Genomic DNA, 6,050 nt, shown 5'->3' with positions numbered 1-6,050 from the left:
TGTTTTGGTTGGAGATTTTTGGTTTAGTTTGGGTTTTGTGGGGTTTTGTTTGTTTGTGTAGGGTTTTTGTTTGGTTGGTTGGGTTTTTTGTTTTGGTTGATTTGGGGTTTTTTTGCATTTGAGCTTGGATAGCAGTTTCAAGTTTAGCCAAACCATGTCTGCTTACTCTTTTGCACATCAGAAGGACTATTCATGTGCTTTAAATCAAGCAGCTCTGCTGGCCACTTGCCCTACAATACATCCCTCTGAAGCAGATCACTGAACGAGCCAAAGTCTGACATCTGCAAAACCAAACTCTTTATTTTGCTACTTGTCTAATATTTTTAAACTTTACTATCTCATGTTCATTACAGGCAAGCCTGACACTGTGACTGTCTGCTTGCTTATTTATGAGTAGCAGATTCTGCAGAGCAGCTTCTCTAATAGCTGCAGCAAGATGTCTCCCAACACACCCTAGAAATTTGGAATATTGGTTATGCTTCATTGCCTTTCCAGATGATGCTGAGGTGTTAAATTCCTCCATGAGAACCAAGGTCTGTAACTGTGCCTTAAAGAAGCTTAATTTTTCCTTTTCTCTTCCTGGCTGAGTTTCCTGTAGGAGCAATCCTTCAGCATGTCCATTCTTTTTGGGCTTCCTTAGACCCTCAGCCTGTGCTTTCAGCCAACCTTTTCCCTCTTGACTATAGATGACTGTGGTGAAGAGTCATCTGCATAGAGCACATTATCCCCCTCTTTCTGTCTTTCCTGGAAGGTCTGTGCCTATCCATTGCAGTGCTCCATTCCTGTGAACAATTCTGCTGTGTTTCCATAATAATCCCATTACATTTCAGCTCTGCAACAATGCATGAACGTCTAATTCCTCCTGTTTGTCAAATATTGTGTTTTTGATACATGTACACAGCCTAGTTGTTCCTATGAATTTCTGTTCCTGTTTTAATTTGAGACAGAGTGACTCTGTCTTGAATTTCTGTTTTTAAACAGACCTCAAAAAAAAAATGCAGTGGCCTGATGTGACGAAAGATGGTGGGGGAAAAATATTCCTACTTACTGTAAAAAAAAAAAAGCAGATTGTGCTTTTGGAAATGGTACAAAACCAATCAGAATAAAAGCATACAGAGAGTAAGAAATTCAGACTTCTGTGGGGTTTCCAGTTCTTACAGTACTGAAAGGTGAGTGATTACATGTTGTGGACACATGAAGTGAGATTCATCTAATTTATTTTAAAATACTTACATTTGAGATGCCATTATTTTCCCTTGACAATACTGAGCAGAAAATATGTGCTTTATGAGTTGAGGGTAGTTTGAGTGTCTGGCACGCTCACAATGCCTATTTCTTTCTGTTGATTGCGTAAAGGACTTCTAGCAAAATGCAGAATAGATACCTCAGATGTGGGGCTTTACATGTCAGCATCCAGAGTTTAGACAAGTGCATCATCCTTCATGATTTTTTAAATATCCAGCTTCTCAGATGAATGATAAAGTAAAAGTCTTGCCCTGCTTTAAATTAGTGCTCAAAAAACACAGTGAAAGAAGACTGGTGCCAAAATACTTTTTAAAAGCATAGTATTTTTAGAATGATATAATGATTTGTTTTTAAAGTTTTGTTTTTCTGGATTTTGAAGATTCAAAGTTGGTGAATTGCTGTACCTAAGGCAGGTGCTTTTCAGACAGCTGCATGGTTAAATATATGCACTCTGAGCATTTTACTTTTGATTAGCAAATTGGGAACCATAATTGCTTTTTCTTATTTTGCATAATTTTTCATACTTCAGATACCTTAGATTATATCTTACATCTGCTCGAAAATAGTTTTTGTTGAGTTGTTGCACATATTTAGAAAATTTTGGGGAAGCAACTTTGCATTCTGTTTGTTTGAAAAACAATGTATCACATACAGAAAACTTAACCAAAATGTCAGTCTCTTAAATTTAGTTGCTCAAAAGATGAAGGTTAAGGGTAGATTCTGATTCAAATGCTAATGTGCTAATAAAAAAAAAAAAAATAAAATTAGGTGTCATTAGTCATTACGTGGCAAGTCTATTAAGATCATTTAGTCTTACCACCAGAAAGTTTACTGTCCTCATTCACTTTTCCTTCTGACCATGATACCTTACAGGAAAAAAATGTGAAGTCTCTGTATGATGACAAAAGAGATTATATAGATTAAATCACTGAGTGGTTGGTGAAAAAAGAATGTGAAGGGTCAGGTTCCCCCACACATTTCTTCATCCTTGATTTCAGAGCAAAATTGTTTTATGTCTTTTATTGTTCTTGTTAAGATGAAAACTGAAAAATAATCTATATAGGACTATTATTTGCTAAATGTATCTCCATTTTATGAAAGGTACATAATAGCTGATAAGTATTCTCTTAATTGTATTTTTATATTAAGAAGTGCTGAGATCTAATAGCTACATCCTCAAATATGAAATTACTTTCAAATATGAGAGAAAATAAATATGTGTCCAGTACTGCACACTTGTTGGCTTTGTCGCTCATTCACAACTTATGCTTCAAGAAAATTAGAACAATTTTATGTACAAAGGGACAAGGTATAAAAAATTATAAGGCTACTGATTTGCTGGTACTGCCAACAGCCACAGAAAGTAGCATAGACTCAGTACTAAGATTTGTCCATGTGGTATATGAATGACAGAAAATTCACAATTTATGAAATTCCTCACCACTATCACTTAGGAATTTCATAGAAAAACAATGCATGGAGCACTTCAAATACTTTCACAAGTCTGAATTGAAGAAAAATGAGTGGATGTTGCCATCGATGCAGTAGGTGATGTTGACTGTCAAGCACAGCAGCTCTTATGATTTCATTTAAAAATTATCTATAAAATGAGTTGGTTATTGGTACATATTGAGTGAACTTTAGCAAAGTGATAGATTTCATTCCAGTCATCACAATCAACACAGATCCTGAAGTGTCATGCCAAGGCTTATATTTTATTGAAGATAATTATTGGTTTGAATGGCAAAAAGAGTTTGTTACATACTGTCATCTTTTTCAGATACCATTTTCTCACCTTTTTGTCTCTTTTGTGTTCCTCTTGCAGCCACATATTTGTAATCTGCAATTTCTCTCTTCTCTGTCCTTTGTACTGTTGATAGTCCATAGACTTTGTGACATAATCTTGTATATACTGATTACAAGAGGAAATGATTCAAAGGGAGTAAAACCTGAAAGGTCACATCTTGAGTCCTGTATCAGTCATCCTCCATCTGATACACTGCCCTTACAAAAGAAGAGGGTGTTGCTATTTTTTCAACACGAGTTAACACACCAAGATTTGAGTATTTGGATGATCTGCTAATTTTTGAATATTATAACCCCAGAGTTAATTCAAGTCATTGGCCATTGTTTCTTCAGAAGATCCTCGTCTGGACACTTGAAGAAGAAATTAGTTCTATTCCAGCCATATTCCCTTTCTGTTTCATTTTCCACAGGTTTTTAAAATTTTACACCTAATGTTTTGCATAGTTGATCTTGATATACAAGAGGCATTTAAGATTGGGGTTTTTTTCGTGCTTTTCTGTAAGGGAGCAGAAGGTATTTTTTCCTCCATGCAAATGCTGTCTGTACAAATGTCAAAGTTCAACAGTTACTGAGCTTCCAAATCAAAGAGAATTCTGCAACTGGGTCTGAAAAGAGCCCTTTGAAATGGGAATCAAATGAACTTCTGAATATTGCATGCCACTCAGTAATAACAAAAATTCATAGCAGAAAATGTCACTGAGCAGCAAAAGCTGATGTTTTTGTAGAGATACAGGCACATATTTTCCCCAGACGTCATTAGTTGCTGGTATTTCTAAATCAGGCTAATGAGCACTTTAAGAAGGAGTCAAATAAGTTCTTAGTTTTCAAAGGTTTTCATCAAAGATCTGATGAGTTGAAAAAGACAGTTTGGAGCCCTGTCTTTATTCCAGGATGCACAGCCAGAATGACATTTAAATTTGCGTGTAAAAAACCCATGCCATACCTTAAAAGCCCCTTTGGTACGTCTTTTCCTCTTGTGCATTTAAAAGCAGATTTGCTTAATTTTTTTTTTTCTGTATTTTTTCCAGCTGAGGAGAATTGAAGAGACATCATATTCCTCTATTAATTTACAGGACCACACCAGAAGTAATCACAGAGAACACATTTTTTCTGTTATCAAAAGGGACTAAATTTATTTTTTTAAATGAACACCATTTTTCTATGCACAGCCAATATATTACAGCATTTTTGGTGGTTCTAGCTAATAAGATTATGATAATTCTTTCTATTTTTCCATAGAAAATAATTGTGATTTCAGACAAAACCTCCAATATATAAAGCTTTTACTGTTACTGAAACATAACTTATTCTAATAGTTTGAAAAGGGGATGTATCCCTTTAGTTCCCTTTGAACTTATTAAAGCAAGAAATTATTTCATTTTCTCATAGTCTTCCAATATCTATGGATTGATATGGGCTAAAAATAACCAAAAGAATTGGTTACATTTTTACATTTTTAAAAGTACGTAAATCTTTGCTTCTTTCTCCCTTCTAAAAGCCCAGAGGATGATTGAACAGTGCCTTGACTGAGAACAGTGTACAGAGGATGACTCATCACACAGTCTGACCTTGAAGAAATGTAAAAGGTTTTCACTTTGTGCTTCTTTCCAGGTTGTTTCACGTGCTTACGGTGCACCAGGAGGTGGTCCAGGCACTCGCAGATTGGTGTGAATATTTGAAAGGCTTTTTAAGTTGAGCAGGAGAAAACTGGGAGTTGAGCAAGACCACAGACGCGCAAATAGGTTAGTTGCTTTTGTCCAATGAGTTGAATTTGTAATCAGTTTGCAGGCTAAAGAGAAGCTGCTATTTGCAGTGTAAAAACAGGGTTACATTTTATTGCTCTTGCAGAAACTAAAACTATGCTGGATATTCTTCAGCACCCTCTACTGGTTTTGTAATTATTTACACAAATAAGGCATTCCTGAAGGAAACCTCGAGAAAGCAAATAAGAAGAAAAAGAACAAAAAAGAAGGCTTTTTTTTTCCTATCCAGATTTCAATTATACATTCATTCAAGTTTCTGCTTTTACCACCACATAGTTAGTTCTCTGTGTCTTTTCAGTGCCTTCAAAGTAGAGTTTTATCCAGGTAATTTAAGCCACCTCCTTGAGAAACCTGTTTTTCTGTATAGTTTTACCAAGCATTTGCCCCTGAATATTAAACCAGGACCTGTTAAGGCAAAAAATGTAGTTCTTCCTAGATCAGTAATACTGCTGTGTAAGGTTAGGAATCAGAGTTATGCTGCAAATGCAAGCAGGCTGTACTTTGTCTATTTTTAAAGAATATAGCTTTTAATTTTTTACCTGAGAAAATCCAAGTAACCTTTGTCGTGCTGTGTCCGAAAAGCCTGATAATGGAATACCAGTACTCCAAATGAAGCCCTAACTATAGTGGAAAATATTTGCTCAACTGACTCTGAGAAAAAAATTATCCTATACAAAATGTACTGCTGCAAAGATTTTTAGGAAGTCAGACTACAAAGATTATATAAAGTCAGACTGCAAAATATTTAGGAATTCAGAAGGCAGCTGACTGAGATTCAGGGTTTGGAATGCCACTGATGTATGGAAGTTTCCCTTTGCATGTTTCTGGCCCATTTCAGAGTAAGGTGTTGTACATTGGAAGGTATTATAAGGAATGATAAAATATTACTTTGCTCTAGTCACAGACAGATGTATTCACCTATCTACAAGGACATTTTATCAGGAGAAGGTCCTCAAGTGAGAGTATGAATCCTTTCTCATTAAACCAACAGAAATTATGGTTGAAAATATAGATCATTATATTTCTTATTTCTGCAAAATAAAAATGAGTGAATTTCACCTAAAAAGATAAGAAGCTTTTAGTTTCTTTGATTAAGATCTCTGCACCTAAGCATGCATTTCAAATCACTATAACAGTAGTGCTGTTCTGTAATTTTAGCACTTATCTGACAGGTGAAACATGGTTTAAGTAAGGCAAAAATGTCTTAGAGCAACTTGTATATAATATCAAGAAAAA

The sequence above is a fragment of the Empidonax traillii genome, unplaced genomic scaffold (assembly GCF_003031625.1).
Source record: "Empidonax traillii isolate 1590-97213 ecotype Southwest subspecies unplaced genomic scaffold, ASM303162v1 scaffold176:size2985712, whole genome shotgun sequence".
Taxonomy (NCBI): Eukaryota; Metazoa; Chordata; class Aves; order Passeriformes; family Tyrannidae; genus Empidonax; species Empidonax traillii.
This window is presented reverse-complemented; position numbering follows the sequence as displayed.